This window comes from Macaca thibetana, chromosome 18 (genome assembly GCF_024542745.1).
Source record: "Macaca thibetana thibetana isolate TM-01 chromosome 18, ASM2454274v1, whole genome shotgun sequence".
NCBI classification, from domain to species: domain Eukaryota; kingdom Metazoa; phylum Chordata; class Mammalia; order Primates; family Cercopithecidae; genus Macaca; species Macaca thibetana.
The window spans coordinates 30,029,260-30,051,716 of NC_065595.1; the positions used below are offsets into that span (position 1 = coordinate 30,029,260).

The 22,457-nt window shown below is 44.0% G+C and overlaps 2 protein-coding genes across 2 annotated transcripts in view; one reads left to right on the forward strand and one right to left on the reverse strand.

The window, feature by feature from the left end:
* The window catches only part of MAPK4 (mitogen-activated protein kinase 4), a 177,871-nt gene extending 169,875 nt beyond the window's left edge, over positions 1-7,996 (reverse strand). Inside the window, exon 1 of the mRNA XM_050767748.1 lies at positions 7,817-7,996. The gene's annotated coding sequence lies outside the window, so the exon portion shown is untranslated. The remainder of the gene's footprint in view (positions 1-7,816) is intronic.
* The window catches only part of CXXC1 (CXXC finger protein 1), a 459,484-nt gene that overhangs the window by 153,034 nt on the left and 283,993 nt on the right, over positions 1-22,457 (forward strand). The window lies entirely within an intron of this gene.

Consider the following 22,457-nt stretch of genomic DNA (forward strand, 5'->3'; position numbering starts at 1 on the left):
AATAGCCACTATACCTAAGAGATCAGAGGTTATTGTTTTTCCTTTTGACAAATGACTTTCTATAGAAAGGTTATTTAAAAAAAAAACTACACTCAAATAGATAATTCACCAAAACAACAACAACAAAAAAACACCACACACACTCACACACACAGAAAGTTCTATAAAAAAATCCTATAGAAAAATGTTTAGCTGTATTGGTTAGCAAAATGTAAATGAAAGCAATAAAGACACCTTTACTTTGTCATATTAGTAATTACAAAAACAAGTATGTTATCAATGGTGTGGTGAAATTTCATCATTTATAGCATGCTATCAATATAAGGTAAACTGGTAGGTACACCGTTTTGGTAAAGCCATTGAACACAATGCACACACATCCTTGGCTCAGTAATTTCACTCTTTGGGAATGTATACCAAGAAAACAAACCAAATTGTAGAAAAAGCACAGACACAAAGTTGCCCACGCAGTGATGGCAGGGAGAAATTAGGACCAAACTTAATGTTCACTAATAGCAAAACGTTGTGGTAAATTAACAAGCTTCTAAGGATTGCAGCCATTAAAAATTATGTTCACAACAATGAGAACACAAGGATACCGGGAGGGGAACATCACACACCGGCGCCTGTCAGCGAGTGGGGGTTAGGGGAGGGAGAGCATTAGGAGAAACACCTAGTGTAGATGACAGGTTCATGGGTGCAGCAAACCACCATGGCACATGCATACCTATGTAACAAACCTGCACATTCTGCACATGTACCCCAGAATTTAAAGTAAAAAAAAATAGCATCAATAAAACTCTGACATTGTGGAAAGACACAAAAAAATTATGTTCACAAAGAGTTTATGTTCACAAAAATTATGTTCACAATCACTTTTACACTGTTGGTGGGATTGTAAACTAGTTCAACCATTATGGAAAACAGTATGGCGATTCCTCAAGGATCTAGAACTAGATGTACCATATGACCCAGCCATCCCATTACTGGGTATATACCCAAAGGATTATAAATTATGCTGCTATAAAGACACATGCACACGTATGTTTATTGCAGCACTATTCACAATAGCAAAGACTTGGAATCAACCCAAATGTCCATCAGTGACAGATTGGATTAAGAAAATGTGGCACATATACACCATGGAATACTATGCAGCCATCAAAAAGGATGAGTTTGTGTCCTTTGTAGGGACATGGATGCAGCTGGAAACCATCATTCTTAGCAAACTATCACAAGAACAGAAAACCAAACACCGCATGTTCTCACTCATAGGTGGAAACTGAACAATGAGATCACTTGGACTCAGGAAGGGGAACATCACACACCGGGGCCTATCATGGGGAGGGGGGAGGGGGGAGGGATTGCATTGGGAGTTATACCTGATGTAAATGACGAGTTGATGGGTGCAGCACACCAACATGGCACAAGTATACATATGTAACAAACCTGCACGTTATGCACATGTACCCTACAACTTAAAGTATAATAATAATAAATAAATTTAAAAAAAAATTATCTTCACAATAACACATACATTATTCTAATAAAAAAGGCAAGAACAATTAAAATTGTATGTACAATATGGTCTGAATTGTTCAAATGAGTTTGAAAATGAGCTTAAAAAAACACTAAAAATAAACATAGCAAAATATGATTGAGATTAAAGTATCAAAGGATCACAGGTAGAATGTGTTTATTATTCTTGCCACCTTCCATAATGAATACATACTACTTTTTTAAATAGACAAATGTTTTCATTCTAGTTATTTACTGTAAAGATGATACAAAAAAGCAATAAAAGAAGTTTTTATAAGATAATCTCATTCCACCAATCAAACCGTCTCAGTTTTTCTGTGATTGTTTCAATACTGCCTGTGTTTACACACACCTTTGGCATAGATGTAATCAGTTTGAATTAATGAGTAGTTCTCTGAGGATCAGTGCCCTGGAAATGAGACAAGTTATCAAACCCTTTTCCTGCCTAGTTTCCCTACACCGACACACTCTACAACCAGCAAGACAGAAGAACGGTATCCCAGCAGCACTGAGTGACAAGGGGATGGGGTGAGCTCCTGGCTCCTTGCCCCAGCCTCCCAGCTGATCTCTGTGTGACCTTAGCAAGCCATCTAACCACTCGCAGCCTCAGTTTCTCTAATTATTCAATGGGCAAGCAGGGCTGTCCAGAAACCGCTAAAATCTCTTTCAGGTCTCATTTCTGTGACTGTGTGCACATTTGACCCAAAATCTCCAAACAGGTCTCAACTCGAAAAATTTTTTACAAATCAAACCTGTTTAAATACAAACGAAAGACGAGCAATGCTTTAAAGGAAATCTCTACCACAGCAAATCTTCATGTAGAATGTTTCTTATTTCTTATTTTTAATTTTTGTTAAATCTAGACATTGATATATTGCCAGATCAGTCTCGTGCAGGGCCAGGCATTTATAGTTAACATTTCTACACTAAAGCAACAATTAGAACACTGTCTTCCTCGCTGAAGCTAAGGTGATCCAAACTAAGGAAAAAGATGAATTAATGAGAAGTCTGAATTATAGTTTCATTTGTAAAGCCTTATTATCTTAAGTTCTTAAATTCACACAGTCATACATCACTCTGAGAAATGCATCATTAGTCAATTTCTTGGTTATGGGAACATCATAGAGCATACTTACACAAACCTGGATGGAATAGCCTACACACCTAGGCTATATGGTATGGCCTATTGCCCCTAGGCTACAACTCTGTACAGCATGCTACTGTACTGAACACTGTAGGCAACTGTATCACAATGGTATTTGTACACCTAAATACGTCTAAACATGGAAAAGGTACAGGAAAAAGATAGTATTATAATCTTACAGTTTCACAGTCCCACATGCAGCCCTTCATTGACTGAAATGTCATTGTGTAGCACATGACTGTACTTAAATTACTTGTCCCCCCAAAATAAGGGGGCAAGTATTTCCTGCCTGGCTGGTTTTAATGCAAGGACGTCTCATCCCAGGCTCAGGTATTCCAAAAGAAAAGTTTGAATCAATGTACTCCTATTATAAACTCTTCAAATACCATTAGAGTGACCTGAAAAAGAGTTTCATTCACTTCCCGAGGCAATAACTTCAGCACTGACCAACCTCGTTTATAAGGTGCAGTAAGTTACTACTACCCACTAGTGGAACGCAGAGCCTCCTGCTAAACCGGAATGAACCCTGCCCCTCATTTCACCTATGATGCTGCTAATGTGGACCTGGGGTTGCAGACGATATGGAAGTTCTTACTTTTGAGGGTAGGTGTTAACAGAAGTACAGGTCACCCTGGATTTAACAATTCCATTTTGATCTGTGCTCTCAATTTAAGTCAACACTTTGAGAAGTTTCTCTTAGCTCCTATCAGTCATAGGTAGGACTAATTTTCTATTCTTGCAGACACAGCTGTCCAGTCGTTCCTCAAAACCTTTCCCAAAGGCTGTTTTCCCACGAAGCTAATGAAACTTAAATTCAGAGCCCATCATTTGTCCTCACCAGACCCTTCCAAGGCCTGGGAGGTGCCCTAGCAATGTGCTCCCCTTATCATTTTGTCTTTTCTTTAAAGAGGGTCCATCAAATTACATAAGCACCAAGTCCACCTGAACTGAATCCTCCTCTGCCATTTTCCTCCCCGGCTGGTGGTTACCAGGCACTGCCCAAGTAGCAGGCTGGGAAGATCTTGTGGGTAATGCAGTTCTGCTACCCACAGTTCTGGTATATAAATCAGCCACACTAGAAAAAGAAGAATTTGAGGTTTCATGCTTCAAAAGATGAACTTAATATAATAACCAGATTAGGATATGAGGTCTGAAAAAAGAGGTATTTATTCTAATTTATGAAATTACTTATATGAAAAGTTCTGCCATGTTAATTACACATGTATTAGTTCCTCTTTATTGAAAAGAATTGAATTACATTAGATAAGGCCTCTATTATATGGCATGATACATAATAACCAATAACCCTTAGAACAGTGGTTCTCAAGTAGCAGTGATTTTGTTTCCAAGGGGATACTTGGCAATGGCTGGAGACATTTTGGGTTGTCACAACTTGGGGAGCAGGCTGGTGTATGGTGCTCCTGGCATCTAGGGGGCAGAGGCCAGGGATGCTGTTAAGCATCCTGTAATGCACAGGACAGCTCCCCACAACAAAAACTTATCTGGCCCATAACATCAACAGCGCCCAGGTTGAGAATCACTGCCTTAAAATAATGGGCACATGTAGGTAAGGAAGCAAGGATTCTCCCTGCAAACAATAAAGCTTTAAACTTTGGAGTGGAATATATGAGGGCCAAGCTGGCAGGTGGCTCACAGAGAGCCACTGTCTGACTTCAACCACTGCACCATGATAAACAGCAATGAAGCCTCCAGACATTCATGAATCATGGGACTGCAAGGACCCTTGCCAAGACTGGCTACGTGAGGAGGTGGTGGTTTCAGGAGCACCAGGAAAGGCACTTTGCCTCCCCAATTACCTCTGACACCCACTTGTCTGTGCCTGACATCGTCTCATGGTGAACACAGCCTTTCATTCCATAATGAGGCTTAAAGTGCAAAGACCCCTGGAAAAGAGAACACAGTGACCTACATTCATATTCAAGAGAAAGTGACTGATGACAGATTGGTTTTCCCCTGAGACCAGTTTTCATACAGTGAAAGGCTCTGAACAGCTGAAAGTGATGGAGAGGAAGAGCAGACAGCAGGCCCTGATGAGGCCGGGAAGGGGTGAAGAAATGGGCAATAGAGGTCACTAAAATAAGTGTCACCTACCCTAGCGACTCTTTCTGCCTGAGCCTGCAAGGAGGGAAGGATGCAGAGAGAAAAAAAAAAAAAAAAGTCACATTCTTGGCCTTGAAGAAGATTACAGTCAAGTTCAGCTCAGGTGAAAAAAACTCCAGGAATGTTTGAAAGAATGGCTGAGATGCAGGGCAGTGCTACCCCACAGCCAGGACAGGAGACCAAGGTCCTTGCCAGCTATGGGATCATGCTGAACCTCAACTGGTTCTGGGTGATGCCCCCCACCTGACACCTAGCATAGTCCTTGACACAGTAAAATGTTCCAGCAGCACTTGCGTGTTGAGTGAAAGGAAACGATTCCAGAGGAAGATCTAGCAAATGCCTAAACTACTCTAAAGACAGTTTGTTTTCCTCGACACCTTTGCCAAAACGATTTCCCTCAATTTGGGAGGAAAGTCTTGTTAGTTGTCTTTGCCCATCTGAATCCTAGTTCATCTTGCAAAGCCCATTTGTTTTCTCTGTCAATTCCTGACAGATTTTCCCTCTTTTCTTATCAGCGCATTCGTCTAGTACTTACCATATTTTCTATGTATCTTTCATAATGGGCTTACTTACAGAAAAGATTTCAGAGAGGCTTTCAAGGTCACAACAAAAATACTGTAATATAGTTTTTTTTTTATAAACAATTTAAAAAGGAGGTCTCAGAAATAATTTAGGGAGAAAAAAATCATTGTACCAAGAAGCTGGGATAAAGCTGTTACCAGGAATTTCCAGAGGCCAAGGCAAAAAGATAAACATAGAAGGCACATAGAGAGTTCTCAATGTCTGATAAGAGAAAAACCACAGTTCCATGTGCTGAGAGTATGTTTCAGGTTAAATTCCAGGAGGAATTTGCTCCTGGCTTTTCATATATGCTGCCCAAGTTGTCATTTTACATGTTTATCTCGTGAACCAGAGTTCTTTAAGACAAAGACTACATCTTAGACTACATTTCCCTGTTAAATGCCTATATTGCATTGTAAATACTCAAATATTTGCTAATGGATATGATTTTCTTGCCAGTCTGGATATTCCAGGGCATCTCAAGATCCTGATTATCAGAGTAACAGATTCATCAAATCTCTTAGCAGGAAAACTATTGAATTCTAGTCCTAGGGCCCCAGCCACGGGCAATGATGGGACTTAAAGACTCTCTCACCCCAACACCACTGGTATCAGTTTGGAGTGAGGGGCTGGAAGGTTCAGCTGGCCCTGTCTTCATGCTTCTCCCTCCCTTCCTCCATTGGTTCCTTCCTTGTTTAGAAGGTGTCTTTTCGTCTGTCTGTCTCCAGCACAGATTCTCTGTCCCTTTGAGCATTAGGGCTTTGCCTTATGGCCCTTCGATTCCCTGTGATAACTCCATGGAGCTTTACACAAAGAAACTGACTTTTCTAATGCAAGGAAACTGAATTGGAAAGAGGTTCCAGGCAAGACTTTTTACTATTCAGCACTGCTCCTGGCTGACAAACCCTCAAGCATAGAAGTGTACCCTCAAGTGTAGACGACCAGCCCTTCATGTACCACACAAGCGGTTCAGAAAGGTTAAAATGCAGGTCACTAAAGGAGTTGAAGACTCAAGGGTCAGAAGATATTATATTTTCTCTCCTTTGTTTCTATCTGTACCCCAAAAGTACACTGGGCAACCCTTCAGCAAAAAAGCCTTGTGCACTAAGTAGGTGCTCAGTAAATATCTATTACAATAAGATCATAGCATAGCTACCTTGAACATAGTAGGTACTCAATAAATAGCTGTTACATTGAGAACCTCATGACACTTCACCTTTGCACGGGGTAGGTGCTCAATATGTATCTATTCAATTGAAAAGTTTGTAGTATACCTGCTTTTCACATAGTAGGTGCTCAATAAGTATCTTTTACGTTAAGGTTATTGTAAGATAGCTGCCTTGCACACAGTAACCTCCCAGTAAATGGCTATTGAACAGTTGCAGACACTCCTCCTTAGAGAACCCAGGCAGGGGTGACATTAATCAACCACCAGGCACAGATCCATGAATGGAAATGCACGTCTCGAGGTAGTGCTTTCCAGAGTGCTGGAGAGGCGCGTGACAGTAGGCGGCCGCTGCACTGTTTCCGGACGCTGCTGACCCACTGCTGGCTCCAAGATATCGATTAGCGATCAGAATCCATTCCCCACCCAGGGGCGGGAAACAGCCGCCTCCTCCAATGGTCATCTCCGGGCCGCACCTGAAACTCCCGCCACAGCCCCCTCCCGAGGCATCCGCCACCCCGGCTTTACCTACGATTCCAGCGAGTAGCAGGCAGAACAAAAGCAAAAGCCGGTCGGACTTGCGATTGCTTTTCTGATAGACAGCAACCCGGGAGGAGGCTGGGGGAGCCGGCCTGGGACCCAGGACGTCAAACCCGAGCCGCTGCCCTCTCCAGCAGGCTGGGGCTCTGGGTCGCCGAGCGGGGAAAGCGGCGGGGTCCCCCCACTCCCCTTCTCCCAGGGGCTACCGACCGGGAGTGTGGGCGCCTCGGTCGGGTGGCGAGGGAAGAGGGCTCTGTATCAACCCTTGAACAAGGAAGGGAGAGGCTGGAGGGGAGGATAATCGGGGACTGGGGCAGACCCCGCAACCGCGATCCAAATCTGAACTCGCAGTGTGAACCGCCCCTCGGCGACCCCAAGCGCTCGGGATTGTCCCCGGGGGTGGGGTCCCCTCGCGGGGCCCGGCCCCTGCGTCCTCCTCCCCTAAACACACCGCAGGGAGCCCAGCTGCAACCTCCCATCCCAAACGGGTCGGGGACAGCACTGGCGCGCGGTCCGCGAGCGAGGAGGTCACCCAGGGCAGCCGGGCGGGTCCCGCGGGAGACCCCCGCCGCTCAGACACTCGCTAGTTTGGCAGTGGCGTGGCCTGGGGGGCTTACTGTTAGGGTGAGGTGGGGAGGCAGACAGTGCGAGGAAGTCTCATCTCTTCTCCGCTTCTCCGGAGCCCGCCGAACTCTAAGAGGCGCAGGCGGCGGGAGGAGAAAGCCAGCAGAGGGGGAGCCACTTACCGAGGCAGAGCTCGAGAGCGCGACGGCCCGGGCACGAGCCGCCCTTTGTCTGCGGCCGCGTCGCCGGCGCGCTCGGCCAGGCTGGTCCCAGCCCTGGCGCGCAGTGAGCTCCCGCGGGCGCCCCGACAGCCCAGCTCGCTGCTCCAGCTCGGGCTCGGGCTCTGGCCCCGGCCCCGGCCCCCGCCTGGGCTGCCGCTGCCGCGGCTCCGCCCCGAGCCGGGCCCCGCCCCCACCCGCTGGGCCCCCACCTGCTGCGGCGGTGGCGCTGGGGAGCCGGGCCCTGGGCGCCGGGGGGCGGCCGCCTCCCGCGTGCCGGGCTCTGCCCTCCCGCAGCCTCCAGGCCGCTCGGCCGCGCGGTCCCGGGGCCTTCCCGGACCCAGCCCCGCGGAGACGAGCTCACCTGGGGAGCCGAGCCCCGTCCGGGGGTAGCCTGGCCTTCCCGGGGCACACGCGGTAGAGCTCCAGTCACTCAGACGCCCGTCCTCACGCCCGCCGGGGGTGGGGGATCCTCGGGCTGCGTCCGGGAGGGAAGGGGCGCCGGGAAGGCGGGAAGCGGGGATCCGCCTGAGCCCGGTCGCAGCCCCGCCAGCCCCGCGCTGCTGCAGCCGCCGGGGGCTCGGTGGGAGGGTGGGTGGGGAGAAGGAGCCGGCGGGGACCGGTGGGCTCTGGAACCGGGGAGACCTGCGCGCGCGGGAAGGGGCACCGGGCCGAGGGTCGAGGGGGCGCAGAGCCCACGTGCACCGGTCCCCAGCCGGCCTCAGATTCCGAGCGGGCCGCCTGGGCTGTGAATCTTTGCTCACTGGCATGACCGGAATAAAACTAACAAAAGGGAACCAACACTTTGGGATCCGGAGGAAAGGGACAGGAGAAGCCACTAACACTGGTAATAACTGGTGCTTCTGTGGTGCCTTCAGCGAGCCCAAAGCTGTGGGCACCAATGAGGGGCGTCACTGAACGCGGTGAGTCCCGTTGGAATGGTTAAGGCGCTGCTTTTCGAGGCATAGAAAAGTCTGATAACCTAAATATCGCATAATGAGGTCGCTGGTGGCTTTAGCTGCCCATGAGCTCTCTCCTCTCCCAACTCCCAAAGCCTTCCGAGTGAGACCTGCGTTTTGGCACTTTAATAAGGTCTACTGTGTACTGCGCTTATTCCTTCTTCGTCCCCCACCTCTACCCCCAGAGCCTAATGCAATTCCAGGCGCTTAATAATTGTTGCAAGAATTCGCTGTCGAATTTTAGCGTGGGCAAAAACATAAAAATGAAGGATTGTGGGATCATATTGGGAAATGCACTAAAGGTTTGCACAGTGATGGTGGTATGAAGGGTAATGAATGTTAGTTGCCATTAGTACCTGGTTGTGCTGCGACTCCTATGTGTGCAGGTAGTAGGTTTAGGAATATGCTAAGTTAGAGACCGCAGTTATCAGGACCTTCATTAACCTCAGATAATAGTTAGGGATAAGGAAGTAGTGTGTAGCAAGCAAGTGTCTGTACATCTGTGGTAAGATTCCAATGTGTCTTCCCCAAAGAGAACATTTTAACATTTTGCCTCCTTGATTTTCATTACAAGTATTACCAATTCAGCAAGTAGGCATAGATATGAAATGTTTTGTGTTGATTTTTTCATTTTTATAACATCTCTTCTATGAAGGAAGAATAAGAGGCCCAAGGCTGCTCATTTAATCCAAAAGAAGCAGAAGGACAAATGTCCCAGCACTTTAAACCCACTAAGTGCAAAGTGAAGATATGATGAGTCCGAATGAAGAGACTGACCCCTGAGAACACCTGGAAAGCTCAGAGTCCCTTCCAGCGTGGTTTTGTTTTGTTTTGTTTTGTTTTTTGTTTTTTAAATCTCTTTGTCTTAAGTCTGGAAGCTGCTCTTGAGAGCAGTGTGCTTGTCCACGCGAGATAATTTATCTCTTCCATTTGGCAACTGGGAAAATGTAATTTTCTCTGTGTGATGAGCATGAGTGAGTGGTTCATGCATAGTGAATGGCCATCCTCCAAATCGTGGGACAAGAGACTGTGAAATATGCATGTTTAATATCAGTGCCCATTACCGTACAATAGCAGGGGAATGAACAAGAAGCGAGTATGTGTCTGGGGCTCTCCGCTGTCGGGTAGTGGTGTTCTCCTGTTCTCCTTGCTGCTATCAGGAAACAAGTTCTTTCTTATTTTTACCCCATAGGGAAGACTCCTAAAGAAACAGCTGGCTGAAGTCAGTGTCAATCACTAGAAAATAGATGCACAGAATTCTGGAGTTGGGAAGTTCACCAGGTCATTCTGTTTTAAGACTTTTTTTCTGGGAGAAAAAAAAAAATGAGCCAGCATTTCCTTACTGCCTGTGACTAGACACCAGAAGCTGTAACTCGGTGGCTAGGCCAGGGGTGCCCACATCTACAGTGGCCCTGGAGGATATGGGGGCAGGGGGTGCTGCATAGAGCAAAAAAGTGCCCTGTCTGCCTTGCTTAGGGTATTTTGGTATAATTTTCAAAAATGTTGTGCTGGCTGAATTTGTCTCCCATGGCACCCATTTTTGACTTAGACCTAGGTAGAGGAGGGGAGCAACTTCGATGATTAAACAGATTCCTGACCCTACCCTTTCTGTTCCCAGGAGGAGTTGGCATCGGGGCCAGTGACTTTGCATGTGGCCTCTCTTCCGGGGGGAAGCACTGGCCATGTTTGAGGAACCCACTGTATCATGGCCTCTAGATGAGGGGGTACCCTCAGCAGCCAGGTGCCCCTCTCCCTCTTGGATTGCTTCTTTCTTGGGAGAGGACTGACGTTTTTTCTCCTTGTCTCTATTTATCTACCCATTTCTCTCTCCTTCCATTCCTCCCTCCCTCTCCCTCTCCCTTTCCTTTCCTCCCTCTCTTTTCTCATAGGTCCAGCCTGTCCAGCTATGAAGGCTTGGGCTGTTCTCATAGAGTGGGATCTAGGGCCTAGGAATTTGAAATCACACTTTCTTCATTCTTTTTTCTGGAAATGCCTTTCCTCACCACAAGAGAGATGAGATCCAAGATGCGGGATTGACTTGATTGAAGGAAGTGATGAGCTGTGTGAGTTGCTTGGTTCTAGCTATAAACTAGTGATTCCACACTTGCATGCTTATGAGAATCACCTAGGAAAGCTATACGTCCATGGAGAAAAAGAAACAATAGGTGACTACAGTGGCCCACTTACCAGCATCTGTCCCTGTCTCTCATATTCTGCCTTCCCTCCTTGTCTTATATTGTTTGTGCTGCTATAACAGAATACCCAAGACTGGGTAATTTATAATGAACAGAAATGTATTTCCCTCAGTTCTGGAGGCTGGGAATCCAAGATCAAGGCAATGGCAGGTTTGGTCTCTGGTGAGGGTCAGGTATCTGCTTCCAAGATGGTGCTTCATGGCTGCATCCTCTGGAGGGGAGGAATGCTATGTCCTCACGTGGCATAAGGCAGAAGGGCAAGAGGGCTGAATACTGCATGAGGCCTCTTTCTGGCTGGGCACAGTGGCTCACACCTGTAATCCTAGCACTTTGGGAGGCCGACGCAGGCAGATTGCCTGAGCTCAGCATTTCAAGACCAGCCTGGGCAACATGGGCAACATGTCTCTAGTAAAATACAAAAAATTAGCCAGGCACGGTGGCGCGCACCTATAGTTCCAGCTACTCAGGAGGCTGAGGCCGGAGAATCGCTGAGCCTGGGAGGTGGAGGTTGCAGTGAGCTGAGATCCCGCCACTGCACTGTAGCCTGGGCAACAGAGCAAAATTCTGTCTCAAGAAAAAAAAAAAAGTCACCCTCCACTTGTGTACACCATCTCACTCCTCTCACTTTTGTAAGGACTTCTCTCTGTAAACATGCCTCTCTCTGTTTGATCACCAGTTTTGCCTTAATGCCAGGTCCTAAGCAGTAACTTTCAAATATAGTTTAATGTCTCCCATCTTTAAAAAACAAAACAAAAAAAAATACTCTTTTGACCCCATTCTCCTCCAGCTGCTGCCTCAACTCTCTTCTCCCCTTTACAACATCTCCTGGCAAAACAGAACTTGCCTTCTCTCCTGGTCTCTACTTCCTCTCCCTGCATCCTCTCTCTAACCCATTCCAATCATCACTCCATGCAAACTACTCTGGTCAAGGTCATCACAGACCTCCATGTTTTTAAATCTAATGATCAGTTCTTAGGCTTTATCTTACTTGACCTATACAGCATTTGACATAGTCAATCACTCCTTTCTCCACTTTTTTGTGTGACTCCCAGGATGCTTCTGGATTTCATCCAACCTTACAAGTCCTTCAAGGAACAATAAATGCTAACTACTCAAAACAACACAGCAAACAGCACACAAAATGGAGCTGTACTAAAGCCACCAAATTCAGGAATACAACAGAGATGCCTCCTATCACCACTATTATTAACATTGTTTTAGAGACTAAAATAAAGCAGTAAGACATGAAAATGAAATAGTAGATACAAATATGGAAAAGGAAGAAAGTCTTTCATTGTAAATGCTATAATTGCACAACTAAAAACCTTAAGACTCTAGTTCTTTAAGAAGAACTATTAGAACTAATAGTAGAATGTGGTGGTGTTGCTAAATATAGTAAAAAGAATAAATAAACCCAAAATCTGGTTGTTTAAAAGGAATAATAAAATAGGTAAACCCCTCAGAAGCCTGGTTAAGGAAAAGAGAAAGAAAAAATTAATATTATCAATAAAAAGGTGATACCAGCATAGATTCAGAAGATATTCTAAATATTATCAAAGAAAATGAAATGCAGTTTTCTGGTAAGATATTTAAAGTAGTTGTTTTTATCTTGTGTCAGACATAGTCCCTGCTTTCACAGAGCTCATAGTCTAATAAGAGAGAGAGATATTAAATACATGCTTACACAGATAAGTGATTTTCCTGTGTGAAGGGTCTAACAAGGAGACCTAATCTCATCTGGAGAATCAGGAAACGTTTCGTGTGGGAGTAAAAATGAAATTGGATGAAGAACAGAGGAAGAGCGGCTCAAGTAGAGGGAACAGTATGAGGGACACAAAGGAAAAGTTTGGAAAGTTTGAAAGTATCTCATCGGCTACAGGGTAGGACAGGTGGTGGGGAGAGCAGGTGGAGAGAGAGGCAGGGCACAAGCCATGCAAGGGGTTTCTAGGCCATCACAAAGATTTTGACCTTATCCTAAGTATCTTGAGAAGCTCTTTCAACATTTTGAGCAGGGAAGAGTTGAATCCCTACTGTGTAAATTACTTCCTCTGTAAGATATTCAAAGATTGTAACCATGCATCAAAGTAGCATTGTCCAGGATCCTTTGTAACTAGCATTACTCAGTGATACCAGCCACCAACCCCGCCCGTCTTCCTCTGTAGCCCTCAAAATGCTCAATACCAGTGGTCACCTGGGGCAGATCTTGACTCTCACCCGATTCCCACAGGCAGTGCAGACCTCTCCAGCCTGTTTACTTCCTACAAGTTTCTTGACTGGCTTAGCCCATCCCAGCAGTCTCTTCTTTCAACCTGTGATAAATAAGTCCTCACCAGAGTTTTAAGTACATTTTCTTACCCTTGGTGCTTACCCAGTCCTGTGTTTTTCAAACTATTGATCATAACCCATTATGGGCTGTGAAATCAATTAGGTAGATTGTGCTGGTATTCTTGAAATGATGGAATAGAATAGAATAGAAAATAGCAGAATTCATTGTAAATGATAAGCGTATCACTTGTGACATTACAATTTCAGATATACATGTTTGTGTGTATATACACCATAGGTCACACCATTAAATGGTTTTTAAATCATGACCCATGATCAAAAACAATGTGAGATTTAGAACACTACTTCCTCCCTTCATCTGCTCTGTGTGAAAACTTGAACTTACTTTGGTTTCTTTTGTCATTTCTCCATGAGAGTCCAAAGAGTCCAATGATTCTTTTCTTCATTTCTCCAAGTTGTTTTAATTCATCGCCCGGCATGCTAAAATGTCCTGTTCCTCTCATACGATCTCCTGTTATTAGAATATATTCTGAGTTTTCCCCCTAATCCTGTTGCTTGAGTTTTTCTTCAACACTAACAGTGGTTCATGCTTATAAAATTACCCCATGGTTTGATGAATAGCCCATATTTTTATGGACATAAAACTTACTGCCTGTGTCTTTTTGGTACCTAATTGAGCTAACCAGCATCAGAGTGGTCTTTGAACTTCATCCTTCAATTCCCGAATCATTGAGTATACATTATTGTTTTAGATTCCCAAACAACCATCATGCCAAGCTAGTATGGTCCCTGACATCCAGGAGCCTAGAAGACAATTAATCTAATATTTGTCCTAGTCACTTAATTATTGAGTACTTACTACATGATTAGAACAGTGTTATATATTTACACCCTGATGGTTATAACCCGCTGGACAAAGACTCGCAGTTCTAACTTTTAAACTTAGTCTATTTGTTCTCTTCCTGTCCTGCCTCCCCTCCCTACCCCTAAGTCAGCATGTTCATGGCCCCAGCTTTTCTCAGTGTGGATGTGGGTTGTACAGAAATGGAAAGCAGTCTTGTACCATCTCCATCAGCACTCAGTAAATGTGGAATTGGATCACTATCTCCAATCCCTCACTCTTCCAATGCCAGATGAGAAATACACTGTTATAATTGCAAATGAACAACACATGGTTTTTGTTGTTGTTGTTGTTTACATGAACTAAAAAACCTCAAGGGACATTTAAAAATGTGTTTCTAAGTGATGAAATAATTTTTGCTTCAAAAATTGAAAAGAAATTGTTTCTGGCTCTATGAAGACCATCATCTTAAAATTACTCTATCGTCTGTATTCTATGAGCCTTAGCACACATCCAAGGAAGCCTCTGTCTATGCATCAGAAATTTTACTAGTAACGGCATTTCTTATGGTTAGCCTTGCTTGTGTAATTTTCATGGGAAAACATTAAAAATTATTACTGGGTAGATTAAATACCAATGTGTTTTTTAATACTTTTAATATAAATACACACACACACACAAGTCTTTAGTGAAAGCACAATGAATTCAGTTATTTCACCAGCACATTCAGTCAACTATAAAAGATCAGAAAACACATTTTGCTCAACCAGTTCAAGAATATAACAACCTAAAATCTTTTAGGAAGTTCCATTTCTTTGGAAAAAGAATTTGAACAAACCTGAGTCCTCATAAAAGCTATCTGGTGGCCAGGAAATGTGTGTACAGAGGGAAAGCAAGGCTTGGTGAATTTATTAGGAGTGTATACTTGCATGTCAGTCAGTGTCATTTGTTTTTATAGAACACTCTAGTATTCTATACTAGAATACTAGAAACCCTGTCTCTACTAAAAATACAAAATTTAGCCAGGCGTGGTGGTGGACACCTGTAGTCCCAGCTACTCAGGAGGCTGAGACAGGAGAATTGCTTGAACCTGGGAGGCTGAGGTTGCAGTGAGCTGAGATTGTGCCACGGTACTCCAGCCTGGGTGACAGAGAGAGACTCTGTCTCAAAAACAAAACAAAGCAAAACAAAACAAAACAAAAAAATAAACAAACAAAAACTAAAAGAGTAGTGATGATTACACATAGCATGCCTCTATCAAAATATCTCATGTACCCCATAAAAATATACATATACTATGCACCCACAAAAATTAAAAAAGAAAATCATAAGGAGGAGAAAATATCTTCACTATTCATTAAGTGGAAATGGATCATTATAAAGATCCCCATCCTTGTCATCTTCACGTTGGGTAGGCTCAGGAGGAGGAAGAAGAGGAGGGGTATTTCTTCTGTCTCTGGGGTGGCAGAAGTAGAAGAAAATCCACATACAAGTGGACCCACACAGTTCAAACCCATATTGTTCAAGGGCCCTCTGTACTTCAGTGTCATCTCCTAGGAGGTGGCCAGCCTCAGGAAATCATTTCACAGAATAACAATTCTTAGAAAGGTCCAGGGTCTAAAACAAGGTAACTAATTCCCACCTTTCTCTGTAGTGCAAGTATGACTTCTTTATGCATTGTTAATACCTATTCCCCAGTTTGGTTTTGTTTTCTGGAAGAAATTCTATACTTATTATAGTTATGCCTGATGTATGCCATGTCATTCACAGAAAAGGATTTTGTAAAAGGGAACTGTAAATGGCAATTTTCAATATTAAAAAGAATATGAAACTATAAAGCATTCATCTAAGTTTGGTACATCACTCTCAGTTTAGAATTATCCTCAGTATTTTATTAAATAAGGATGGCTGCTGCCCAATTCTGGCAAAGACAAAGAAAGCCTCTACCTAATATTGGCAGATGTGGCTGATAATAATAGACTTCCCCTTCGCTGTGGAAGTGGAGACTTCCTTTGCCTAACTCTAAAGGAACCTGGTTAACAAACAAACAAAAAGTATGCCAGTGAAAATGTGCACACAGTCTGTGATGGATGAAGTTGATACCAAAGTCACTTGGAATATTCAGTTGAGAAAGGTCAGGGTTTTGATGATGTTTTCTTGAGTCTTCAAGAGAAAAACAGGTAAAAATAATTCATGCAATGACAGCTTAGCATGATAAAGGAACACTAGACTGAGAGTCTAGGGTGCAGCATTCTGCCACTAACTAACTGTGTAAGACTGGAGAAGGCACTTCCCCTCTCTGGGTTGTAGTTTTCTCACCTGTATAATAGGGGTGTTCATCAACTGTATCAGACTCCTCCCGTGTATCACCTGAGATCTTTATGGCCTCACATTATTTTGGCTGGCCACCTCAGGGACTGTCCTTGCTCAGGTAGCCCCAACATTACCTCACCTCTTATTCATGCTGCGCACTTCTAACCTCCTGCTCTGAGGCTCACCTGCTGCCCCTGAAGTGTGAGATGCTACCAAGACCCTTCGGCACCCCTGCGTGTAATGGGAAGGTGACGTTTTGACCAATGGGTTCAGGAGCCAGCAGATACACTCTTCTAATATTCTCCCCGGAGATGGATTGTCCTCAGATGCAACAGCTCACATGGACATGCAGAAGAGGGTCTGGCAAGATTAGGCAATCAGTTGAGCTGGATGCCAGCTCAGTTGTGCTGACTGGCTCCTTAGTGTGTTTGCGTATTTTCTCTCCCTTCTTCCCTGTCCTGGAAGACTGGAAAGACGCACCTTTCTCCTCACTCCTATTTCCCTAGCACTGACCACACTCCCTAATAGAGTAGTATCAGATAAGCATTTGTCTTAGGATCTGCTTTGGGGGATTCCGGCCCCAGACATCAGGATAAACTCTGTTTGTCAATGTCCTAAAGATTCCAAGAGATTGAAGCCAGGTATGGTGCCTAATGCCTGTAATCCCAGGAATTTGGGAGGCTGAGATGGGATTTCTTGAGGCTAGGGGTTCTAGACCAGCCTGGGCAACATAGTGAGACCCCATCTCTACCAAAAATCTTTCAAAAAATCAGCTGGACATGGTGGTGCACGCCTGTAGTCCTAGCTACTCAGGAGACTGAAATGGGAGGATCACTTGAGCCCAGGGGTTTGAGGCTGCAGTGAGCCACAATCATGCCACTCCATTCCAACTTAGGCAACAGAGCAAGAACTGGACTCTAAATAGAAAAAAAAAGATTCTGAGAGATGCACAACCCTTCTCCCACCCACCCCATGAGGAGGAGGACTGCAAGATAGAAATAAAAGTATCTGCTTTATGTAATGTCTTTCCATGTAATGTCCATTTAAAACAAACAAAAAAAATGTTCTGATATTAAAACACATTTGAAAGCTCCTGGAGTAGGTAATATTGGTACCAGTTTGGGAAAATTCATAACAGAGCAAGTGGGTTTCTGATGCCTGAAGAATCTCAAGAGAAATACTGTGAGGGTGCTGGACCCTGAGCTGGAGATTCAGGTTTTGGACTATCATCACGATGTGCGTAAGAGGGGAATCTGTGTTTATGGCTGATATTCCTAGGAAGCAAGTCAAATAGAAGAGGGTTAAGGAAGGAATCTAAAATCACCAATTGCAGCAACTCTCTTCAATGTCCATGCAAAGCCATTCTCCACACTCTACCATCCCCTTTTCCTACCAAAACAACATTGATTTGTTCAGGTTGAGTCTCTTGATCTCAAGAGGATAACACCATCCCAGACCTCCAGAGGATGAATCAAAATTGGCTTACAGCCTGATATGTGACCCAGTTCTGGCTGATGAAACACAGCAGGAGGCCTGCTAAAGAGAACATGCTTCCTGAATAAAATGATTGCAAAAAGGGAGAGGTTGCCTCATTTTTTCTTTCTTGAATGTGGACGTGATGCCTAGTGCTGCAGCAGCCACATTGTGATCTTTGAGGCAACAAGCATGAAGGGAATACCAAGAGAATCTCAGAGGTGCTGGACCTAGCATCGGCAAGCAACTAAGCCAACTTTGGCAGCTGTATGTTGTCTTCTGTTGTGCAAGAAAAATAAGTCCTCGTTCACTTCAGCCACTGTTAGCAGGGTTTTCTGTTACCAGCAGCCAAAATAGTTCCTGAGTCTAGGCAGGTGTATCAGAAAACTGGTAAGACAAATAAGAAAGAAAGGAATTCAGAAGTCAAAGAAATAGAGTTCTGAGGAAGACTGGGTAGCTGACAGTACAAATGCTATGAGGGAGTCAAGTGTTACGAGACTGAAAAACACAAATGAGATTTTTCAGGACAGCCATTTCAGAGACACAGAGTGGGCAAAAGCCAGGCTCTAGACGGCTCCAGAGAAAAGGGGAAAGGCATGGTGACATCAAATACAGACATTTATTTGGAGAAGTTTTGACCAAGCATGTATCACACACAATCAAATGTGTTACAATGTTGCTAAGCTTTGACCCAGATTTTTCACTTCTAGGTATCTATCCAAAGGAAATAATTAGCGATACTGACAAAGATTTAGGTACAAGTATGATAATTGCAGTTTTATTTATAATAGAGAAATGCTGGCAACAGTGTAAATATCAAGCAACAGGGGAATTGTTAAATAAATTATGGTATGTCTTCATGGTGGAATATTGTTCCAGCCAATGTACATGATATTTTGAAAGAAATTTTTAATGGCATGAATATTTATAATGAATCCAATAAAAATCAGCAGGCTATAAATATGATTGTAAAGTTGTTATGTATAATGTATATTATTTATATGCAAAGAGAAAGTCAGGAAAGAAATACATAAAAATATCAAAAGTTACAGAAGAACCTCTTAAAATTTGCATTTTCCTGTGTTAATAATAAATTAGCATTTATTATTTTTATAATCAGAAAATTTTGTTTCTAAAAAAATAATGAAATTTGCTATGAAGGAAAAGAAATGGAATAGAGGCTATGCAGTTCGCACTGGAAGGACCTATACCTGAAAAACTAGCAGGTGTATTAAATTCTCCAAAATGAAGTCTATACAGCACATCGTGTTGCTGTCTGATATCGAGCGGCTGGGAACCTTGGAAGCAAATTTGATGTTTAGTCACAAGTATATATCATTTCCTTTTCTTTGTATATTTGGTTTATTTCCTTTCTTGGGCCCCAGCTTCCTTCTCTGCAAAGATAAGAAGAGGAATGTTGAATAATTTAGTGCAGGGGGACGTGTCAGAGCCCATCCCTATAGCCCAAACCCCTATTGCCAAGAGACAGAGGTAAAAGACAGCATATAACCCTTATGGCAAGATCCAGGTCAGAGACATTTATGTGGACTGAAACCAATAGATAGCAGATGGACGATTAATCCCTTTCTACTCAGAGGACATTGCATGATATCAGGTTGGGAAAGACAAAGAGACTCTCATTCATGGTACCCAGGCAAAGGATTTTGTTATATCTGTGGCAGCACCAAAACAACTTGGCCATGGAGGAGGCTGGTCTCTCCAGGGCAGACGGGCAGGAGGTAGTGCTGCAGATGAAGCCACGAGAAGCTACCTATCCCACACACACGCAGTCCAAATTCCCTGCCCACCTTCCAACCCTCCCCTCACAGGCCCAGGCTCTTGGCCTCAGCTTAGGTTATTTGAGTCTTATGAGGCCATCGAGGCTCATGACCAGTGATAAAACAGTCATTTTCCTCTGGACAGATTTAATTCTCTGCCTTTCCTTAAGAAGAAGTAAGGTACATGGTTGTCAGGCTGTCAGTCATTCTACGTTGAAAGCTCGTTCTGCTACAGGCACACACATGGGCTGTGTCATGGCCTCCCACGCAGGGGGAGGACTCGGCATGGGAGGGAGGCAGTGGCCAAGCCTGGAGGTTCCTCCTCCTCCCATGACAGAACCTTCTGTATGTCCCAGGGTGATGATGAGGGAGGGTCAAATGCGATAATGAGTATGGAAACATCTGGCAAACCGGGGAAAGCTGTATGAATGTAAGTCCTTGTTGTGGAGGCAGGTATTTCCCTGACCCCTTCACAGGACTCGCGACAGGGGTGCCTGGTTTACTCAGCCCGCCGCTCCAAACTCCACACGGGAGGAAGCGCATGAGTGAATTAGTCCAAGAACTGGAGGGAACGAGCAGGGGAACCACCCAGACGCCTTGGCACCGGCAGGAGTGAATTTCCGTGCAGGCCCCGCGGCAGCATCCAGGCGGTGGTGCCTCAACTCCCAGAGCCCCAGAGGGCATGCCACAGTGCTCTTTTAGCTTTGCCATCCGTGGATGGCTTAAGTGTTAGCAGCTCAGTGGGCCCTTTGCCTTTTCGCATGAGGCGGCTGCCCTCAGCCAGTGAGGGCAAAGGGTCAGCGTGACAGCCTTTTGTATCTACACTTATGGCTCCCAAGCTCTTGTCCGGCGTCCAGGAAAAATGAGGTCGCACGAACAAATTGAAGTAAGGTATATACAGGGAATTTTATTTCCAATGAAAGTAACTCTCAACAGGAAAGGGAGTTGAAAAGGGGTTGGGGCGGGTAGGTAGTCTACCCGTGAAGTGCAGCCGTCTCCAGCTGGATTCTTCTCCAAAGATATGCTGTCCCTCTGAAGTCAAGCCGATTCTCTCTGATGTCCAGCCGTAGTCCCATCTACCGGCTGAGTCTGAGTTTTTATAGGCACAGGATGGGGCAGGATGGTGCCATGGGTGGTTTAGGAAAATGCAACATTCAAGGGGGAAAACAGGGATATAAGTTCTCACTTTGGGCTGCGGTTTCAGGCTTTTGAGCTTGAGGGTGGTGTTTCACCAGGGACCTGCACTTTTCTGCCTAGAATTTCTCTTCCCCATGTCGCTATCATTATGACTACTACTCTAGGCAGAAGCCCAACTCTAAGATGGATACTCGGCCTGTTTCACTTTTCTAGCCTCCAACTCATAAAGAATTAATCATATGGTGGTGATTGTTGCACAGTGTTATGAATGTACTTAATAATGCTAAACTATACAGTTAAAATGTTAAGAAGGTAAATTTACAACGTGTATCCTGCCACAATAAAAATGGAAAAAAATCTTAAAATAATAATAATAAATAAATTGTATCAACATTCAAATAAAGAATTAATTCTAGAAACTGGTTATTGCTTTCTTTTATTTTTTCAAAGTAAAAGCAAGTTTATTAAGAAAGTAAAGGACTAAAGAATGGCTACTCCATAGGCAGAGCAGCTGCATGGACCACTCCGATGCTTATACTTACTGTTACTTCTTGATTACATGCTAAACAAGGAGTGGATTATTCATGAGTTTTCTGGGAAAGGGGTGCTCAATTCCCAGAACTGAGGGTTCCTTCCCTTTTTAGACCATATAGGGCAACTTCCTGATGTTGCCATGGCATTTGTAAACTGTCATGGCCGTGGAGGAGTGCCTTTTAGCATGCTAATACATTATAATTAGCATATAATAAACAGTGAGGAAGACCAAAGCTCGCTCTCATTGCCATCTTGGTTTTGGTGGGTTTTGGCCAACTTCTTTGCTGCAACATTTTATCAGTAATGTCTTTATAACCTGTATCATGTGCCGGCCTCTTATGTCATGCTATGACTGAGAATGCCTAACCTCCTGGGAATTCAGCCCAGTAGGTCTCAGCCTTATTTTACCCTGCCTCTATTCAAGATGGAGTCGCTCTGATTTAAATGCCTCTGACATTTTCCCCCTCCCTTTAACAAGGATTGTAGAGGAACAAAGATCCATATTTTATAACTTCTTCAGGCTGAATAGGGGCAATGATATTCCTGCCTAACTATTAGGGTCTCTTGTATTCAGGGTAGAGAGGAGCTCAGTCAGAAAGCATCTATATGGTGAGGGCCATTTATAACTTTGAGTCCTAACGAAAGGTGATATCTGGAAGATCAAGAAGTATTCAATTTAAGAAAACATTGAGTAATCTTATCCTGCACTCCTACACAAAGAGTAGAATAGCAAATATATTTCACAACAGTAAAGTAAAATAAGTAAAACTATCCCAAGTAAACTGAACAAGAAGGCTTTCCATGAACTGGGCAACTGTTGGAACCAAGCTGATATGGGGTTGCTAGCTGATACCACTATGTGCCCAGAATTAGAATATTGATATAGATTTTTACATTACCTATCCTTCTTGTTTCTTCTGAGCAGCAGTCAGAGATCACTGAGGTTCACAGGAATAAGCAAGGTGAGTCTAAATTGCAGGGAAAAAATCCTCAAAAACAGCTGATAAGACTAGAATCTAATAACAGGTGTACCATAGTTTTTGAAACACACTTTTTCTCTCCCCAGTCTTCCATTTTTACTAAAGACAA